We start from the raw sequence: 22,000 nt of genomic DNA on the forward strand, positions 1-22,000 counted from the left end.
CCCCTAAAGAAACCACATCAGGCTTGGAACCAAGAATGTTTCCCTTTCACACTGTCTGACTAATAAAGGAGTCATAGTTGGGGTAGGGAGCAGCACTGGAGGGGACTCCCTGAAGGGAAGGGAAATGTATTCTGGTTTTCCCACGTTGGAGCTGAACTCTGTGTTTCCGAGAAATGCTATTATATATGATGTACCCACTACTTTACTTCAAGCATATTATGGGTTAAGTAGCCTTGGATGAACTGGTTTGGGAGTATGCCCATAATTTATAACATTGTTTATATGGGAAAATTGTTTCTGAGTTCAAAAAAACAAACCTTTGGAACTTAAGTTGGTGACTTCCGGAATTCTTTTAGAAAGTACCGTGAGTATATCAATGGAAATCTAGAGATACATGAAAATGGAGGGTTTTAATCAGGAGAAAGCAATGATGGCTATATTTAACAGTCACATTACAGGTATTATGACTAGATTGTATACCAATTCTATTCTGTAGTTCTTGAATTACACGTTATTGCAACTAGTATCGTATTCCATAACAAGGTAATCGAAATAAAGCTGAAAAATGCAAGTTTCCTTGGGGCGCCTGGGTGGCTCAGTTGTTGAGCGTCTGCCTTCAGCTCAGGTCATGATCCCAGGGTCCTGGGATCAAGACCCTCATCAGGCTCCTTGCTCAGCGGGGAGCCTGCTTCTCCCTCTCCCACTCCCCCTGCTTGTGTTCCCTCTCTCGCTGTGTCTCTCTCTGTCAAATAAATAAATAAAATCTTTAAAAAAAAAAAAGAAAAATGCAAGTTTCCATTTTAACCCCATCTCACAAAAGTCTACCATCCAACATAACCAATGAGTGTCCTATAAGATGCCTGCAACTTTGCTTCAGGACACAAGCAGGCTGCAAAAGTGACGCACCCTCTTTCAAGCATTTTTACAGCAAAATGTCAGGCCATGAAAATGACTCACTGACTTACAGTTTGTCATCAGGGTAAAATATTCCCTGAAATAAAACAGTCTTCTGTAGGGACCCTCTGTGCGTAAACAGATGCATTTGCAAGCCCTCATGACCTAACTGGTTATTTCTGGCCATTCTCCTTCCCACATCCAAATGTTTGTGATATATTACTATGCAGTTGAAGGCTGCAAGGCAATATGCATGATTTGAGAGGAAACAGTTCATTTACTGACACTACACAGAAAAGTTGAAGAAAGAGGCTTTCTTCTTTAAAAAAAAAAAAATAGAAGCAGGAATTTAAAACTGCTTTTAAGAATCACCATTTTCCTGTTAGAAAAAACAATCATGGATATCTGTCAAATACTAATGACAGTCTGTCAATCACACCCCAACCCCACCCCTCCCTGTTTTCAAGAGCTTGTCTTCTTATTGTAAAACTAGCTTTTAACTATTTCCAAAGCAACAGAATTATATTGCTGCTATGTGTGACTGAAATGTGTGACAGGTTGTTTGGATTGCAATCCCAAGGCCCCAGTTATGACCCTACCAGGGAACACACTCTCCTCATTCAATAGAGCCTTGTGTCTACATAATGTCAAACAAATGGTAGGGCACTAAACAAATAATGAGCTGATTCAGTAACCTGTGGAGTGTCTCAGGTTGTGCCTACACCAGAGGTTGGCAACTTGAAATTCTTCTGAGAGGCACAGTCAGGCTTGTCCTGTGAAGTTGAGGAATTGTCTGGGCCACCCTCCCACATCTCATCTTGATACACGGTTCTGAACACGTAGAACACATTCATTCATTAAACACTTCAGTGAATGAATCCTAAGGAAAGACTCTCAGATCTTTCTGAGATGTACTAAAATCACCTGATTTTGTCCTATTTTAACCATCTGATTCATACTCACTTAAAGGAACCATGTACTCAGACGTGCAATATTTTTAAAAAATGTTCCGCTGGGGACATCTTAGGCTAAGGCAAATTAAGGGGATTGATCTGCTTGCTTGTCTGTGGACTTAGGGCAAGGCTGATTTCAAAAGAAGCCATATATTAAGGATGGGTCCTATGGAGGGGAGGAGTAGGTAATGGGCTGAAGTGTTCAGGGAAGGTGACAGAAAAGATAGGGGCCCTACTTTTTCAGAGGGGTCAACTTGTTCTCTCTATCTCTGCTTTTATCTATCTCTGAATTCATCTTTTCATTCCTCTCTCTAACTTCAACACAAGTTGTATACCCAATCATTGTCCAAGCTCAACCTTCCAGCCTTTCCTATGAACATTTTTAGTACTGAGTGTCACATTTAGCATGGACAGCTCTACTGACTAATACAGCCAGTACCACAACTTGTCTACTTAACTGGATTATAATCTATCTGAAGAGAGGGACCTTGACTTCTACTTCTTAGGTTGGCTATGCAATGCTGGGCATCTCTTCTCTTCCTGCTTCTGGTAGATATTTTTTTAAAAGATTTTATTTATTTATTTGAGAGAGAGAGAGAGGGAGCATGAGATGGGGGAGGGTCAGAGGGAGAAGTGGGCTCGATCCTAGGACTCCGGGATCATGACCTGAGCCGAAGGCAGACGCTTAACCAACTGAGCCACCCAGGTGCCCTTCCTGGTAGATATTTTACCTTGATCTTCTTTGCTTACCAACATGCACAGGATCCTCTGATTGGTAAAAACAACAAAAACATAGTAAGTCTGCCTTCTGTAAGGTTTTCTCTTCAATCTGCTGCTCTTCTTACTATATTCTTTTCCCTAGGTGATACATCCAGTCTCAGGATTTCAACTATCAACCATGAAGATGATTTCTTGCTGGTGGTCTCCAGCTCTGATTTTGCCTCAGAATTCTAATGCTACCTCTCAAAAGGGACTGATGACCTGGATGACTGGCTGTCATCTCATAACTTGGCCTGGGAACAAAATCCCCCTCTTCTTTGCAAACTGACTTTTCCTCCCTGACATACAGATTCCTGCTAATGGAGCATGAGTCTCCAATAAGTTCAGTAAGTTCATCTTATTTCAATAATTATTAATTGGGTGCCTACCATGAACAAGACAGGGAGCCCAGAAATCATGTGGGCATCTTTAAATCTTCCCTCTCATTCCCTGTCTTCAGCCTATCCAGAGGCTCAGTCAGTTCTTCTTGTGAAATGTCACCCATATCCAAACCCTCTCTCTTCCCTTTGCCACCCACTCCAGCAGTCCCAGGACTCATGGTTTTAAGCTTGTATTATAATTGCCTCCTTGCCAGTTTCCATGCTAGTATCTCTCCTTCCTCCTTGACAGAGCTTCTCAAATTTTGCTGCATATTAGTAATAGGTGGGGATCTTTTTAAAATCCTAAGGCCCAGGCTACATCTCACACCATTAAGTCAGAATCTCTGGGGTTAGGACTCTGGTATCAGTATTTTTGTAAAGCTGCCGGTTGATTTTAATGTACATCCAACGTTGTGTGTGAATCAAAGCTTATTCCATTCCACTCACTACTGCCAGGAATTCTACCAACACTGCTTTCATTATGTAAGTTTCTGGCTCAAAACCTTTAATCAGCCTCCACTGACCAACATCAAGGCTCCTCACAATCTGACTCAATTCAATCTCATGAAACCTATGCCTTCCCACCTCCATGACCATCTGCTGAACACCTCTTCTCTGCCTATCCAAATCTCACTCATCCTTCAAGGTCCTGTCCATCCAAGAAGAAGCTTTCCCTAAGGAATCCAGACCACAGTGATTATCTACCCCCTGGGCACCTCTAGCAGTTTGGCCCATATCACTTTGTATTGGTTAACATTCTCTGCTTTTATGTCTCATTTTCCTACTTAGTTTCTAAGTCCTGAGGACATAGTCTCTATCTACGTTACACCCCCCACTGTATTTAGTCCAGTGCTATGTACATTATGGACATTCAATAAATAAGCTGGCTGGTTTATGTCCAACCTATCATAAAAAAATGTTTCAATCAACATGGAACTAACTTTATATGTTTGTGCCGTGTTGTAATATTATAAAATTAAGCAGTATGCTTAATCTCTACTCTTGTCAGTAGACAGACTGACAAAAAACAGGACAACATTACTTTCAGATGGGACGGCTTATCTTGAATACCTCCTGGGTATATAGCTAAGGCATGTAGATATACTGTATATAATAAACCCAAGGGAGGCTATTAACAATTCAACATTTCCTGTTCCTGTGGGAATGCTAATTCCATTTATCAAACAAGGACAGAAACATTGTTTCTTTAGGCTGGGCCTCCCTTTCTGGCTCCTCAGGGTCCAAGGCTATAATCCCTATGGAGCCAGAGAAGGGAGAAAACCCTCCCACTGACCTCCTGACCACTGGGTTAGAAAGTTAAGCTGAAAATAGTTAAAGATTTCTATGTTCAGAAATGTTGAAATGGGCCATTTGTAGTTGGAGGTAGCTGTGGTGTAGTGTAAAAAGCACTAGACCTGGGGCCAGAGGAGCTGGGTTCACATCCCAGTTCTGTCGCATAATTGTCCTGTGATTTTAAGTTAAATGCTGGGCCTCTATGGACCTCAGTTTCTTCATCCATGAAAGAGGATTAGTAATAAATAGCATAGTGTTTGGGGGATTAATAAATAAGAAAATATGTGTAACTATCCCTAGCACACAGGAGGTACTCAATAAATGTTACCATATTTGAATAATAATGCTAAAATATGTTATTTGCTTATTGAGCATAAAATGCAAATACTTTAACAAAGGGGAGACATCCAGTTCCCCAGTTAATGTTCCATAGATTTTTTAACTGCTTTTTATTTGGTAATAATTTCTAATTGGGGTGCCTGGGTGGCTGAGTCGGTGAAGCATCTGCCTTTGGCTCAGGTCATGATCCTGGGGTCCTGGGATGGAGCCCCGCTTCGGGCTTCCTGCTCAGCGGGGAGTCTGCTTCTCCCTCTCCCTCTACACCTCCCCCCCACTCATGCTCTCTCTTTCACTCACTCTCCCTCTCAAATAAATAAATAAAATCTTTAAAAAAATTTCTAAGTTACAGAAGTTGCAAGAATAAAATGGCACAAAGAACACCCATATACCCTTTACCCAGATTCACCTATTATTAGCATTTTACCCCATTTTCTTTTATCTATCTATCCAATCTATCTATATTCTTGAATCATTTGAGGATAAGTTGCATGCATCATGACCTTTTGCCCCTAATGCTATGGTGTACATTTCCTAGGTATAAGGATATTGTCTGACATACCACAGTCCACTTAACAACTTCAGTGATATTAACATTGGCATGATATTTTATCCAAGCTTTGTCAATTGGCCCAATAAGGTCCTCTATAGCATGGGGTAGGACTGAAACATTTTCCATTTGCTTCATCAGTATCTCAGTTCTTCCTGCTTCCTCAAGAGCCCTCCTTTCCCCACCTCCAATATTTGCAAACTAGAGAAAATAAACATATTGTCACACTGAAAGAATTTGAACAAAGAGCACTTTAAAAGAGAAAGTAAGCAAACCTAACACAATGGGGATGGGCATACCATTTGTTCAAGTAAATTAAGATATTAAAAGCATGGCCATTCCAAAAAAGATTATACATATATTTTTCCCTGAAAAATAATGTTTGGGAGAGAGAGAGCTTGACCATGATGGAGATCAAGCCTAAAGCTAGGTTTGGAGAAAGACTATGTTCTCCAAACTTAACAACCAGGAAATGCTATTAGGAACCTGGGCTCATCTGGGCCCTGTTGTGGGTTGAACTCTGACCCCAAAAAGACATGTTGAAATCCCAGCCCATAGTACTTGTGAATGTAACCATTAGAAATAGGGTCTTTGCAGGGGTACCTGGCTGGCTCATATGTGACTCTTGATCTCGGGGTTGTGAATGCCAGCCCCATATTGGGTGTAGAAATTACTTAAATAAATAAAAATCTTAAAAAAATAAAAAAGAATAAGAAAGAAATAGGGTCTTTGCAGATGTAATCAAGTTAAGATAAAGCCATTAGGATGTGCCCTAATCCAGTATGACCGGTGTTCTTAAAGATTTTATTTATTTATTTATTTATTTGAGTGGGGGGGGTAGGAGCAGAAGGAGAGGGACGAGCAAACTCCACACTGAGCTCGGAGCCCCACATGGGGCTCCATCTCATGACCCTGAGATCATGACCTAAGCTGAAATCAAGAGTTGGACGCTTTAATGACCAAGTGACCCAGGCGCTCCAGACCGGTGTTCTTGCAAGAGGAAAAGGGACAGACACATACAGAGGAAAGCACTATGTGGAGATGCAGAGACACATGGAAGAAAGATGGTCATGTGAAGATGGAGGCAGAGATTGGAGTTACTATGCTGCCAGAAGTCAAGTGACACCTGGGGTTCCCCTCACACCTTCAGAGGGAGCAGGGCCCTGTTAACACCTTGATTTTGGACTTCTGGTCTCCAGAACTGCGAGAGAATAAATTTCTGTTCTTTTAAGCCATTCAATTTGTGGCACTTTGTTACGGCAGCCCTAGGAAACTAATACACGCCCTTATTTGGGCATCGATGAGACATTTACTGAATAAGAACCATGTGCCAGGCACTGTGTTAGGCACCAGGGAACTGTTTTTTGTCTTATTTGCTCATGTATGTACAGTACTTAAGTACTCTAAAAACCAGGTTTCTCCTGGCATTTTGGTGTATTCAATTTATCCAGGGACACAGTTACACAGCTCCCTCTCCTTGGGGTGGTCATGAGAGAAGAGTGGGGAAGGTTCTAGGACACCTTTCATTACATTTCCTGCCCGTATCTTTCCTGCTGTATCCATCTTCCCAATGACATTTCTCGTGCTCTAAAATGAGGAGCTCTTCGCACATTTTATGAAACACTATGCAGGGACCACAATGTGGCACTGTTTCATTCTTAAAATTTAATAAAATACACAGTTCATTTTATGTGACAATATGAGGCCTTCACTTCAGGGTTTATGGTGTGGGGAGGGGAGAGTGCATATCTAAGGCCAATTAAATGTCAACCTCAGTAACAGAGCCCAGGCCTTATCTCTTGAACCTTGGTGCTCCCATAGTAAGCCCTTGGCAAATTGATGAAGTAGGCAGTATTTGTCTTTGTTTTACTCCGGTATTCATGGTTAGAGACCCCATTTTCCATAATGTTCCACCTTCTCTCCTCTGCCTACTCTCAGTAAGGTGCCCTGACTTGTGTCCTTGCCACATTCTTGCTTTCACTGTCTTAATTTTGCCTGCTAAGGTAGTAACTGATAGCAAGGGGTCAGCTTGAGGTATGACCCCTCACAGAAGTATTTTATTCTTAAAGGGGCCTACCTTAGGGATCAAAAAGCTCTCAAAACCAAAAGAAATATAGCTTTAATGATGGACTGGCATGCAGTGGATCAATCCTTTGGGGCAGGAATCCTGTACTCTGTCATATTTTTTTAAATTTTTGTATGTCTCCTGTGATTCTGGCTTGGGTAACTAGGCAATGAGGTAGACAGTGGTGTCACTCATGGAGATGAGGGATACAGGAAGAGGCAGATGAGAATGATGGATAGGGATGGAGGCAGAAGATATATTTGGTTTCATAGGATGCCTATGTAGCATTCAGGGGATTTCAGGAGGCAGTTTGATACGTGGATCGTATAAGAGATGTGGCAGGTGGTATTGATTTTGGAATCATCAGTCAACATGTTTCTTCGTTGTTCTGTGAGGTCATAATACGTCTTTGGCTTCTGAATCTTCAACAGCAGGTGGGTGAGACATTTTTAAAGGGATAGAAACTTCCAGGTATCCTTGAAACACTTTCATGGTCTTGGCCACTAGCTGGCCTGAGCTCTCCCAGCTCAATGTAGCTGCTTTTGACCCAGGATAGGTGTGTGGACTTTGGTTGTGAAGTGTGGCATATGCAGTGGTTAAGATATTCTTCAGAGAGTGATAAGAGACCCTAGAAAGTCCAACATGGGGTCTGTCAGTCTTGTTTCCCTCACTAGATAGCATTTATGCATCAAGGAGAACTGGATAGAATGAATAAGGGGTTGTACATTTTTGGCTTTGGCTTTCTTTGTTCTTAATGCTTTGTAAAGTCTTCCTGGCCTCCAGTTGGTATACCCTCCAAGCCATTCTGTATACCACCAGGTTACTGTTCATAAAACACCACTTTCATCAGTCCCCCAAACCTCCAAAAGAACAATTTCCAATTGTTCTAGTTCGCATTCGAGTTCCTCAAAATTCTGGTCCTACCTGACATAGCTGAACTAAACCTTTCCTAGCCTCTACACAAACTGTCTACTCACTTGTACTGAAAACAAACCAGAGATTTTCAGATTGTAAACCCTTGTTAATGCTATTTTTCCATGAACTTGGAATACTGTCTACCAGCTTCTCTACCTACATTGACTCTTCATTGAACACATACTATGTACCTTCTTTGCCAATCAAAGTTCATTCTGCTCTCTCTCCCTTCTCCTCCCTTTTACAATGAGCATCGTTACAGCAACTATATATTCAGGATCAAATGACAATTTGGCAAATATATGTGTGCTCTGGGACAATCAAGGAGAGGCTATTTAAAATTGAGGCTATTCACTCATCTGAATTGTATCAGAGAACCCCTCACATTGTTATTTTAGCATTTTGTCTCTCCAGCTACCCTGGAGGTTTTGGAGGCTGAATACTGAGTTTGGACTTCTTTGTATCCCACATGGCACCAATCACATGGTAGGAATGTAATAGTTTTTCAGTAAGTATTTGTGTTAGGACTAGTCGCTGATGTTCTTTGTTTGAGTTTGGCAACATTCTTTAGGCGTGGCCCACCCGCTAGCTATGAAGGTAGTGCACAAGGAAAACCAATGAGAGTAGATTAAATTCGGCAGAAAATACATTTTAACAGAGGAGATTAGCCCTTCTGCTGAGTAAACTGAGCCCTAGTAAACTGATCCTGCCTCCTTCCAAAGAGCTACGGAAATAAATCACCTTGCGGGTGAAACAGAGTTAGTCTTCGTTTGCAGGGGGATTTTAAGTGTCTCCATGGTTTTAGTCCTCCAGAAAAATCTCCCCATATTTAACATCTGCTCCGTCTTCAAATTACCTCGGCATTTTTCTAAGACTCTGAAAATGAGCAAGGAGCTCTCACTTTCCAAAGTGTCCACCAAAGCCAAAGGGACATTAACTAGAGGCAGGAGGGGAGGGAGCAAGAAGCTGGTCTCACCGAAGGAAGTTAGTTTATTCCCTGGGAAAGAAATGAAATGTGAGTTCGGAAGGTAGAACAGAAACCCTTTAAACTCTTCACGGCTAGACTAGAAACTGAATGGAAGAGATAGATGAGATGGTAAAATGCGACTATAAATAAGTCAGAAATTTCCTGTAACCTTGGGAGAGAAGGCGATAGGGTCAAACTGCTTCACACTGTTTTTGGATATCCAGAGAAACTCTGGGAGTCAGCAAACGTTTTCTATAAAGGGCCAGATAGTAAATGTTTTAGGCTTTACAAGCTACAAACCTATAGTCTCAGTGGCACATGCTCCTTAGTTTCTTTTAACGACCCTTTAAAAAAAATGTAGCAGCCGTTTGTCCACCTTTGCTCTAAAAGATGGCATGTGTATAAATTTCAATTAGATTTCAACTTGAAAAAGTATTTTCTTGTGGTAAGATTAACTGCAGAATCAGCAGTGGAAACCCTCTAGGGTAAATGTGAAGAGGATTTTGAATGAGGGAAAGACTAAAACCCCAGGTTGTCTAATCAGGGATCCTCAGCCAGCAAATAGAGCACGTACTCTCAACATTGAGCGCTAGCTGGAGGACGGGAGCAGGTTTGGGTGAATCTAAGGGTCTGAAAAAAGCCATTCAAAGTGGGGGAAAAAAATCGGTGAGTGTGATTTGAGCAGGACACTGAGCATCTGGCCAAATTAAAGCTGGGGAACTCCCCCAGGAGCTTTCAGAACAGACCAAAACGCAGTCTGGAAGCTGGGGTCAAGGAGAGGCAAACGCTGAGGGTGTTTTTTTGACCACAAAGGCAGGGGGAAGTCCTGGGCTTTGTAATTACCAAGCCGCTGAGACTGCACTTTGGGAATAAGTGAAATTTCTGCATAATGTAACTTACCTGCCTGGGATCAGTCTAAAATACCTTACGGGGTACACCCTGATGGATGTAAAGAAATTATGCCTGAAAAATTGGAGTCTGGGGACACTGGGAGTTCTGGTGCAAGAGAGGAAGAGGTTAGAAATGTTCCCTTTCCCCTTCCCCCACAGGAACCACTTTTCACTAGGGAGCACAAAGCAGGCCAGAAGGTAGAAACTACAGGGTATCTGAAGCACACCTGACAAAAATGCTTTTGAGAAACCAAGGGAGGGGCTCCCCCCAACAAATGCTGACTGAAAAGACCCGAGGGCAGCAAGTCTTAAACTGAGATCAACTTGTCAGGAAGATAGGAAGAACAATGCTTCCCCCACCCAGCTATAGCCCAGGGCTAGAGTGTTCAAGACTGAATAAATGCTCAGTGCCTAATTGGGAGGAGGAAGGGTTAGTGTGGGTGGTAACCACACTTACCACAGGTGTCCTAAAAATAACCATATATTTCAGTTTCCCAGGTGTTTTCACAACCGTTGTTTGATCTGAAGCTCACAAGCCAGTGTGATCCTAAGATGGGACAGAGATTATTTTCCCAAGTTTTACAAGATAAAGAAACTGAGGCTCCAAAGGGTTGAGCTCCGTGCCCAATTTCGCACAGCTTTCAAGCAACAGCGACACACTCAAATCTCTCAAGATTCCAAATGCAATGCTCCCTTTTATAGTACTGCCCGTGTTCTTAGTGAGAAAACACCAAGGTGGGAAATGGCTGGCCAAGAAGTACATCCCTGGGAGAGGTGACCCACTTGGCAGCTGGAGAGGGTAGGATGGAAATGAACAATTAGAAGGTGAGGATGATATAGTTGTGTAGAAATGTAAGGCTTTCCAAAGGCTGGGAATTGAAAAGGCTCTTAAAGATTTATTTATTTATTTTAGAGAGAGAGTAAGAGAGAGTGCTTGCGCACGTGCACAAGAGCTGGGGGGAGGGGCAGTGGGAGAGGGAAAGAGGAAAATCTCAGGTAGACTCCCCGCTGAGCATGGAGACTGACACTGGGTTCCATCACAGGACCCTAAGATCATGATCTGAGCTGAAACCGAGTCCGATGCTCCACCCACTGAGCCACCCAGGCGCCCCTTTAAAGGCTTTTAAATGGAAACCATTCTGAAGCCAGAGTCTGCATTCCAAGGAAATGGGGAGATGAGTTTTTAAAATGTTGAGGGTAACCTGGGAAAGCCACAAAGATTGGCTTTCCCAGGGTTTTCACCTGGGGCAGAGGGTTACACTAGAGCAATGACTTTACCTGCTCGGTTGCTCACAGATGCTGAGAAAAACAACTTTGATTTTGGATTTAAACACAAAGTAGGATGGGGGAATTGAAAAGGGTCATAAATGCTAGGTGTTGGGGATACAGCAGCGAATAAGACACTGTCCGTGACCTCAAGGGAACCTAAAGTCTAGTTGGAAATCCAGAGAATAAATAGCTACAAAACAATGTGATAAGTAATCTGATAGAGAGAGGAACTAGCATGAGACCTGAAGCCTAGGGTAAGGGGGAGGAAGTCCACTGTGCACCATGCTTCCCTAACACCCTGACCCAATGCCTGTCCCACGCCCGCGTAGGAGGGGAGCAGAAATGTGATAGTACGTGAAACATGACGCCTCGTGAAATGAACTACATAAATTGTGAAACCTAAGTCATGGTCCTATTGTTCTATAACAAGGTAAAAACTGCACTTTTTTATCAAGTTAGAAACTATGAACCATGAAAATCTATGAGCAGTATTCCATTCTTTTCCCCCTTCTGACACGATGCTTCTAGAAAGGAGGCTATGGGACTAGAAGGCTGGAACACCGAACTTTTTTGGTTGGTTAATGTCACCTGGGTAGGAGCACGACTGGAGTGCTTGTAGGGTAATGTTATGATCCCAGATTTATGCTCTTTGATCACCTGGAGGTAATGAAGAAGGAAAGTTTATTCAGCTGGAGGTTCAACCTACCGCTTAGGGCCACCCTAGGCTAAATTTTGCCACAAATGGAACTGCTGCTGAGGAAACCATAGTAGAAAAAATATTGCCACTTAGGACGGAAAAACTCATACAAGCCTCCTGCTATTACCATATTGCAAGAATCCCAAGTGCTTTGTTCAAGCCATCTATTTGTCTCTTATACAGAAACTACTTGGCTACACCTGAGTTTTCTTCTTTGTTTCTTTTTGACAATCCTTTGTATAGAAATTTAAGCTTGTGTAGAAATTACCTGTTTTCACAAGATGGTGATTGCTTTATTAAATAATAATAATAACTACCATTTATTGAGTACTCAACCATGTTCCAGGACTGTGTGGACAACATCATGAAGCTTCACAGATTTAAAGGTCTACCCACTCTTCCCACATCCCTGAAACATGTAGTCTTCGTAAGGGCAGGCATTTGCCTGTTTTGTTTACCAGTGCATCCCAAGTGCTTAGAACAGTGTTGAAGACATAGTGGATTCTCAATACATAGCCAATAGATTATAAAATTGAGACTTGAGAGGTTAAGTGATTTATCCATGGTCACATAGCCAAATGAATGTGGCGATCTTAACCCACTTCTATCTGAATGAAAATCTCTTTGTTTCTTCCACTATACTAGGCTGCCTTTTGGTAAAATCTATTCCTGGTTTACGGTTGTGATGGGGGCATAGGAAGTGACACCGTCCATAAAGTCATCTGGAACCATCTTCTTGGCCATCAAAGGCACTGATGCCTTTCTAATTCATCTACTCTCCAGCACTCATGCCTATGCTGCCTTTCTTCTGATCTCGAAGCATTCATTTGCTAGGCACCAAATAAACATACCACCTTCTGCTGAAACAGTTCACACCTACATTTCCACACCATTCTTCAAAACTCCCCATTATACACCAAGATCAAGGCACTGGGAGGAAGGAGGATGTAGATGACACTTCTGATACAGCTCCTCACTCCAGCATTCAGAAAACTTGTCAGCGCTCTGACAACTGTCAGCAGTACAGAGTTGCAAGGAACCTCACACATCATCTAGTTCAATGTCCCCACCTAGAGCAGGAATAATTCTAAAAAACAACTAACTTGGGCCAGCCCATGAACATCACTAAGGGGGTAGGCAAAAGAGCACCAGGGTGTACACAAAACTCCAGGATAAGCCTGAGGCTTCTTCCTAGACCAATAATTTTCTAAATTGGGAGACAAAGTTGAATAATTCACCTACTGAATAAATATTATTTTTATGTTTAAACCACTTCTGATATAGTTTATTGCAGGAAATACCTAATTCACACTAATGTTTAAAGATAAACAGGAGACTGAGGTAGAGGTGACTGCTCAGGGAATATTTCCCTGAAGAAGTGATATTTGAGTTGAGGCCTAATGAATAAGATTCAGTTAGCATCGGGAAGAGTGGGAAGAGAGTAGAGTGGAGGGAGGTGTGTGTAGTGTCCTTGGCAGGAAGAATAACATGTGCAAGAAGAGTTCTAGGACAGAGAAAAAATGCAGGATTTGAAGAGCAGGAGGTCTGAGTGCCCCAGGCCCACACTCCACAGTGAATATTCAATTATCCCAGGATCTCTTGCAGCTCCTCCAAGGAGTCCCTTTTTGCTCACATCCTGCCCAAACACTGAAAATCTTGGGGGAGGAGGGCCAACAGCCTGGAACTGAGATGTCCACAGCTGCTCCAGCATCACCCCCAAATTCCTTAGCCGAGACCAGGAAGCCAGGAACACATAGCTATCATTGCTTAAGGATTTTCAACACGCTTGCTTAAAACCATCCACTGGTTTAGATTAGAAACTGCCTGGTATAAAAAGTAAACTAGTCAGCACATCGTATAAACTATAAATAACAAAATCAGCTAATATTTATATATTTGATCTTCACCACCACCTTTTGAAATAGGTGCTATTGTTACTCTTACTTTACGAATGAGGAAACAGGCTCCAAATGTACCCAAAGTCACATAGCTAGTGAGCAACAGAACAAAGACTATGACACTAGGTCCCTTTGGTGCTAAAGCCCATATACTTAGTACCACACTGTACTTCTGAGCAGGGTTCCTAGGGAAGAGTGATTATGAGGGCCTTAAGCAAACCTGTTGTCCTACCCCCTGGAATTCCCTAAGACTGAATGGAGGGGCATGAGGAACTAAACTGTGTCAACTAGCTACTAAATGCCAGGCATCATGATAGATAACCCTAAATGTGTTATTTCATTTAATCCTCACAGCAACTCCTCGTGGGGGAAAAATTATTATCCCCCATTTACACATGAGGGAACCATGGCCCAGGGTGGTTAAGCTATTTACCTCTTTGGTAAGTACTGGGGCTGTGACCGGAATCCAGGCTCTAGTGACTCCAAGAAGTCTATACCCTTTCCATCAGAGCACACCAAAGATGGCTTAATATTTAACCCTTCCCTGGTTACATATTTGCACTTTAACAAGGGTCTTTCCTGTGTGAATCTCACAGAACCATGGCGGACTGGGAAGGAAGGCTGATTGGTGACGGCAGGGTGGGCCTGCCTTAAATCACACCGGAATGGCATTGACCTACCTTCTTCCTGTAGTTCCTAAAGTGGGGCAGTGTGCCAGGGAAGATAAATCTCCACTCCTGTCCCAGGCTTCTTCTCCTCCAACTGGGATAACAGCTCTCAGACACTCTGGCAACTATAGAAACAGAGAGAGCCGAATCAATCAAGAGTTTATTTGTAAAGGGTAATGTCAGAGGACGGACTTCCTTTAAATCCTGCTAACTCTGTACAGTTAAAGAGCTTACTGGCTCAGGAAATTTGATTTCCCTCTGATTTGCTGTCAGGGATTTGTTTTTATCATTGACTAAATCATATTCTTTCTCTCATCCCACCACCTACCTTTTGGAGTGCAGACTTCGATGTGTGTTCCTAGGTCTTGCCACCTCCCTCTTGCTCCAGCTAACTTAGGGCTTTGCAAACAAACCCTACTGAGAAGTATGGACAGCCTGGGCCTTTCCAGAAACTCAAGCTGCTGAAGGAGATATGGTATTTAGTTAAGCTGAAGTGAAGCCCTGCATAAATCATAAAGAGGCGAACCCGGGTTACTCAAACAGGACCCTAGGAAGTGCTTGGGGAATAGTCTTGCAGGCAGCTTTATTTTTCTACAGCCGATTTACTTCCAAAATGCTGGGGCCCACAAGTACCCCAGGAGTAACTTGGCTCCCAGATGCTGGAGCAGGTCTTGGCCTTGGAGCACAGTTGTGGTGTTGTTTCCTGAGTTCCCACATTGCTGTTTTCCACACATGGATCGGGCTTCAAACTTCCTGTGTCTGGACCGTTTGTGAGCATAGGCACGTGCGTGTGCATGCGCACGCACGCACTCGTGTGTGTGTGTGTGTGTGTGGTGTTTATATGCTTGCAAAGGGTGGAGAGGGGGGAGAAGGAATCCAAAACGAAGAGTTTATATTGTATATGTGTCCCTTTGTTCCTTTCCCGTTCAGATAAAGCTGTGCTATATTCTGATCAGCTGGCTTCTGCATGTGCAGGGCTAGTATCCTTGTGAATAAACAGGAGTGAGTTTAGGAGATGTCCTCAAGAAGGCTACTTTTCCTTTCCAGTGTTTGGCCAATGTATTTTGTAGGGTGCTTTTTTGGAGGGGGAGGGGAGAGTTATGTGGAGCCATAAATCCTTAGGATTTATTTTCCCTGGTGTACGTGCTTGCCTCTGCTTTTGTTTCTAAATGCATTTAAATGATTTAGTGGTTCACCAGGCAATTAGAGGAAGATGTGCTCATTTCACACTCCCAGTTGACTTGGTGGGTGGAGGAGAATGCCACTCAATACAAAGCACTATGGTTTTGTGGTCTTTTCCTCTAGAAGAACCTAGCCAGGGATTGAGGAATAGATTACAGTAAGCCACGTTCTCCTTCCTACTTTGCCTGTACGCTGGGCAAAATTTTGCATGCAAAGGGCAGATTTTTAAAAGTTTGAACATTTCTTAATTGCCAAAATTAAAAACCAGGAAATTTTACATTAAAACATTTCACTTCTGGTTTCTCTTTCAGAAGTCCTGGACACATTGGGCCTGCATTTCCCATGGTGTTAACCAAGCTGTCCCCTTTACATGCCCCCTTTCCTGCCAAGAAGAAGGTAGCCTCATCATCAGTCTTGTCTCCTGACACTTAGCCTGAGAGTTGTTACCTTTAAAAAAAAATTTTATTGCAGTAAAATGCACATAAAATAAAATTTAACATTTTAGCCATTTTTAAGCATACAATTCAGTGGCATTAAATACATTCCAAATGTTGTACAACCATCACCACAATCTATTTCCAGAACTTTTTCGTCATTCCAAACAGAAACTGTGGTCATTAAACAGTAAATCCCCATTCCACCCTCCCCTTGGGCCCTGATCACCACTATGCTACTTTCTGTCTCTATGAATTTGCCTATTCTAGGCACCTCATGTAAGTGGAACCGTACATTTGTCCCTTTGTGTCTGGCTTCTTTCACTTAGCATAATTTCTTTTAAGGGAGAAACTGATTTTTTAAGGTGCCCTTTTTTTTTTTTTTTAAGAGCATAGACACTGATTTTTATTGCATGTTAAAGGAGGAGTTTTATTTTGTTAGAGAAAAAAAGGCCAAACAGGACAGGTGGTTTTGTGTAGAGGCTCTTTATTTATAAGCTTAAGATGATCATTATATCCATTATTAATATACGGAGGGTCTTAATGTTCTTAGGCAACCCAGTGTCTTTACACAGGTGTTTTACAGTTAGTGGTTAATTCTTCTGGTATCCCCCAGAGGCCTCTCCATATTTTATAGTCAGGATATGAAGACACAGGGATGCTCTGGGGATTAGTTAAATGTGTGTGGCATACTTTGCTGTATAAACTCACTCTCTGGAACTAGTTTTCGCTCCCTGCTCTCAACTTCCACAGCTTTTACTGTCAATCCCATTCATTTAGCACTTAGCATATGCTTGTTAGTTGTCTTTTTCTGTATATACCCTTGAAGGCAGGAGCCAAGTCTCATCCCTCTTTGTTTTTTCAGTCCTGTCCATAATAGCAGCTTGATCAATGTTTGTTGATGTTGGCCTCCCCCTCCCCCTTCCTTTTAAGTAGAGCTGGCAAAGCATAACTTTAAATTCAAGCCCAGTTTAAACAAACTGAAGGGTTTTCAGGGTAAAAACAAAAGGAAGTCTTGCGTGGCGGGAGAGAAGGAACACCTAAGACGCTTGAAGACCTGGGCCAAGCCCAGGTACCACAAAACCTGTTGTTTGCCACAGGCCTGAGAAGTGACTCACGCACAGCCTGAATCCACCATTAAATTCAGAGCTCTTGCTGACTCTACTCCATCAAAAGTCACATTTGGAGAAGAACAGCAATGCCCCAGGTGGGATCTGAGGAGGGGGTATTAAAGGATTTAAGTGTTTTAGGGGTTTCCATTGCATGAAGGCCCCTGTAGCTGTAGGGAAGACAGGCTGGAAAAGTGTTTTGAGGGCAACTTCAAAGCCAGGGACAGCCAGCCGACAAAGAGCCACCATGCCTTTGCTACTAGGATTTGCTTCCCAGTGTTTTCTGTAACGGCACAAGATGGGAACTAGCCTCAGTGGCCTCTCAATAGGGGAATGGATAAAGGAATTTTGGCACATTTGTGCAATGGAACACTGAGCTATCATGAAAAAGAATGAAGTAACAGAAGTTATCCTGAGATGGAAGAGTAGTAGGAGACATTGTTGAGTAAAGAAATGCAAGGTGTGCTGTGATTGATGATGCCAAAATGGAACATCTATAAGTAAATAATATATTTTGAAGATTGTACACAGGCAGAGAGAGAAGGGGAGAAAGGGACTATGAGAACAGTGGCAGAGAGGAACTTTTTACTCCTTTCATTACAGTCTTGATTTTACCATGTGCATATGTTACTTTTTCCATTTTACCAGCATTGTTCATTTTAAAAAGTATCCTGTTGCCATTGTGATCAGTAGTAGTCTGCAGCATATACCCACCCAATCTAGCTCTGCTGTCCACCCCTCCAAATAAGGCTGGGATAATCTTCCCTTGCCTCACAAGCCACGTGCCCATGTCTTGAACTCTCAAAATCTTATTTTCCCCATTAAAAATCACCCAAATAACTTCACTTCACCTGTAACCTGAATCACACCAAGAATCTACTTTGCACTTGTTCCTGCTTCTGAATCTTTGAGCAGCCCTAGCAGAGCAACCTGCACATCCAGGCTACCCCACAGCATGCCACCAGCCTATTACTCTTCCTGGACCCCGTTATATTCTGGGACCCCGTTCACAGTGAGATAGTGTTTCCTTGTGTGCCTTGATCCATGGCCTCTCAGAAGGCTCCCTTTGGGGGGGGGGCTTGAATTGGATGTCACTTTTTTATTGGCATGAGATCATTATAATAGCTCTGCATTGTCAAGACCTTTACAATTAGACTCATTTCCACCTTGTAACGTTTTCTAGGAAATATGGATCTGTGGAGAATGGTGATTTCCATGGTAAGTGTTCCCTCATGTTTGTTTTCTCAAGTTCACTTCGGAGATACACAGCATGATTTCCTCTTTCAGTACCAGCACCACAATAGATGTAGGTTGTGGCGCCACTTCAGAACTGTTTAAAAGAGAAATCTCACCCACCCTGGTTAGAAAAGGGACAATTTATTATTCTAACTGCAGGGATCTGACTTCATATCCACCCTCAAAACTGTAGGAAAAGAGTTGACTTTTTAAAAATAAAGCCACAAAACCTACACACCTTGGATGTAGATGCTTAAAACACAGGAGCAGAATATTTGATTCCTGGACACATGCAGGACTCTCCACCATGGGACATATGCAAGGAGGAAGACATATATGTGTGGAGTGCTCTGTGGTTTACAGAGTTTTCACACACAATTCATTTTATTTTCATACATCAGTGTCAAGTTAATAGGGAATGTCTTACAGCCTTTATTTACAGATAGAAAGATCAAGGCTCAGAGAAGTTAAGCGACTCAACAAAAGTCGCACAACTAGCTGGTAAGTGCTACAGTCCAAAATGAGTTCTTCCTTTAGTTCCAAATTCCATGTTATTCTGCTATCCTTACACTGTTTTCTTTGTGCTTTTGTTCCCCAGATGTAAAATGGGAGATTTTCAGTGTCCCAGGATGCCGTTCTCAACCCTCTGTGCTCTCAGGCAGTATCATTTTTTTTTGGCAGCCGGGAAACGTGAACACCACATTGACACTTCACGTACTTTTTCCCCCTCCTGGCCTAATGAATTAAGGGGGAAGAAAAGTTACCTATTCCCAGAGGGCCGGACAGTGCCACAAAGGTGTACGGGAGCCAGCCGACACACCGTCGCACTCTCTCAGGAGACTGAGAAACCAAGCGTCTCTTCTTTCTCTTCTCAGCAGTAGCTGGGGGAGAACGGAGAGCTAGACAATAGTCTCTTGTTCAGTTTTATTAATTTTCAGGGCGGGTGGGACAAAAAGGTCAGATCGACGACTCAAGTGACCAATCGCGAGCGAATCCGGGGCCAGGATTCGCCAACCGGTAGCAGGAAAAGATTGGTGGGTGGGACTTACTCTTCGCGGCCTGCTCCGCCCAGGCCAGCCCTCCCAGCCCGCCCAAGAGGCGGAGACTCCGCGAAGCTCCGCCCACGCCACCCCCACCCCCAGCGCGGCCCGCCAAAGGGAAGGGGGGCGGGGACGCGGGGGTGAGATGGAAGGGGGAGGCTAGGGGGAGCGGAGGAAGAAAGAAGGGTGTCGCGCAGAGCTGCGACCTGGGTGGGGGCCTGCTGGTAATAGGAAGCAAGAGGGGAAGGAAAAAGAAGGAGCGCTGCTCCTTCCTGCATTATTTTGAGCAGGCTTTGCGAGAAGCTGCTTTTCAGCATTTCTATTATTTGTGTTTCTTCCTCCCGCTGTCGGGCGGGGAGCGGCACGGGCTCTCCCACGCGCCTCCGCTCCGCTCATGTCGTAGATTATGATTGTAATCTTTGCAGAACCCTTTCCTTCCTCCCAGCCAGTGCTTGCGTAGCCTCTCAGGACCGCAGTGAGCGCGTTAAGCCACGTTAGCGGGAGGACTAGAGCTAGGACCCCCCGCTTTCGCCAGAGTGGCTGGACCCCGCCGTTCAATTGTTTGAAACTTCCCCGCCCCCTGGCCCCGCCTCTCTTCCGCCCCCAGCCCCCCCCACACCCCCCCCGCTCAGGGTCCGGGCCGGCTCCCTCCCTCCGTTCCCCGCCCTCTACTCCGCCCCACTCTCTAGTCCACCCCCCGCTCCGGGGCGGTCCTAGCCGCTCACCGCAAGAAGAAAAGCCACCCATTCGTCCCCCTCCCCTACCTCCCATCCTTTGCCCAGGAGCTGCCTTCATCGCAGTCACGCCCCTTCCTTCCGAGGAGCTTTCTGGCTGCCCAAGCTGGTAGACCCCCTGATTTATTCCTCCATCTCCGCTCTCTTTCGCCTCATCTTCGCTTAGTTCTCACCGCCCCCTCCACCCCCACCTCCAGCCTGTCTTGCCTCCGACCATCCGCTGCTCCACCCTCCGGCCCGGTATCCTGCCTGTCCACTGCCACCAAGGAGAGCCCGGACGGAGCGGCGAGGAGCGGAGCAGCGGGGAGTTGGGGCTTCCCCCTGCCCATCCCTGGCCTCCGGCCCGGGACTGAAGCCACTTGAGCGAGCAGAGAGTCGTCACCTTGTCTTCGGTGCCTTCAGGGGTAGGAGACGCATGGTTACTTTTCGCGGGGAACTGGGGCAGGAATCCATGGTGGCATGAACTTGATCGTGCCCTCGGCGTGAGTGAGTCGATCTAGATGCGTGTGGGGATGCCCGTGTGTTCTACTTTCTTTGCAGCTGGCCGTGAGTTTTCCGGGATGAGCAGCAACTTAAATCGGTTAGAGTGTGCGCTCCTTTCCCGTCCTACAGAGATGCTAGTGGGTACCACTACTTGATGGTACTTCTACTTCCTTGCCTCCTGGGGTCCTTGTAGGTCTCTAGGTAATTAAGCACAAAAGGAGTGAGGGAACTTCAGGTCTACATTTACCTAGAAGGAATGTCTGCGCTTATCTCAGATTGCTAGATACGTTCCTCCTGAATGCTTAGAGTTGGGGTGGGGGCTCACACTGCCCTCCCCCGGGGGCTGTGAATTCTTGAAGTCCTAAAGTCTGGGAGTAATCTACAATGCTACACTTTTTTTGGGTATATGTGTGTGTGTATGTGGTGAGGACGGGATCGCCCAGTATCTGCTTTATAGATGTTAGTGACCAGTTTTGCAAGATCATGCAGGTGTCTTGAGGGTCCCAAGCCTGGGTCACTGTATACTGGTGCTTCAACAGCAAGATGGATTTTATCGATACATGAAAACAAAGAAAAGGAAAAGTGAGAGGGAGAGTGACAGTCTTTGTAGTCTGGTAAATTGCCACTAATAGTAGTGTAATAATAATCTGCAGCAAGGGACTAGATACAATTAAATGAGAGAGGAAAGGGGATGTTTGTGAGAAACAGCATTTTCAATCTCTAGCATGTAGTTTAGAAAGAACTGGAGAGTTGTTTCTGATGTAGTTCTCCTAACCTCCTCCCGTCCCCCACCCCCACGTTAAGACTAGAAGTTGGGAGGCATTTAAAACTTTTTTTGAATATAACCCTCTTCTATTCAGAGAGGAAGATAATTAGTCACCATAATCTTCAATAATGGAGGGCTAAGGTTATTTAAGTCTCCTTGAACTAGGTTTTGAGAAAAGCCCTTTCTCGGGCCAGCCTTTGTGAAGCCTTCTCGGTTAGACCTTTCCGCACCCTCATTTAGTAGCTAAGAGTACTTTGTAATACCATTTTGGATGCGGGATAAATTTTCACCCATCTCCCACCTATCTCCAACTGGGCGAGCATGGCAAAATGAGAAGGGTGGTGGTACTCAAAGACCTGTTATCAAGATGTCACCAACCCGTTGCTTATTTGGGAACAAATTATTTACTTACATTTTTAAATAGTTGTGTTGGTTGATTTTAACGGGGGAAAGGAAAGCAGGAAGGGAGAGAAGGAACCGGC

At 43.9% G+C, this 22,000-nt stretch overlaps 1 protein-coding gene and 1 long non-coding RNA gene across 4 annotated transcripts in view; one reads left to right on the forward strand and one right to left on the reverse strand.

Annotated features, from left to right (window-relative positions):
* LOC144380627 (uncharacterized) overlaps nt 1–20,391 on the reverse strand; it is a 40,471-nt gene extending 20,080 nt beyond the window's left edge. For both annotated transcript variants that reach the window (XR_013444852.1, XR_013444851.1), the window contains exons 1-2: nt 20,300–20,391; nt 14,547–14,659 (exon numbers count right to left, since the gene is read on the reverse strand). This is a non-coding gene — a long non-coding RNA (uncharacterized LOC144380627). The remainder of the gene's footprint in view (nt 1–14,546; nt 14,660–20,299) is intronic.
* Nucleotides 20,267–22,000, forward strand: part of AMOT (angiomotin) — a 65,075-nt gene continuing 63,341 nt past the window's right edge. For both annotated transcript variants that reach the window (XM_078065440.1, XM_078065441.1), the window contains exon 1: nt 20,267–20,673. The gene's annotated coding sequence lies outside the window, so the exon portion shown is untranslated. The remainder of the gene's footprint in view (nt 20,674–22,000) is intronic.

Source organism: Halichoerus grypus, chromosome X, assembly GCF_964656455.1.
Source record: "Halichoerus grypus chromosome X, mHalGry1.hap1.1, whole genome shotgun sequence".
In the NCBI taxonomy this organism is placed as follows: Eukaryota; Metazoa; Chordata; class Mammalia; order Carnivora; family Phocidae; genus Halichoerus; species Halichoerus grypus.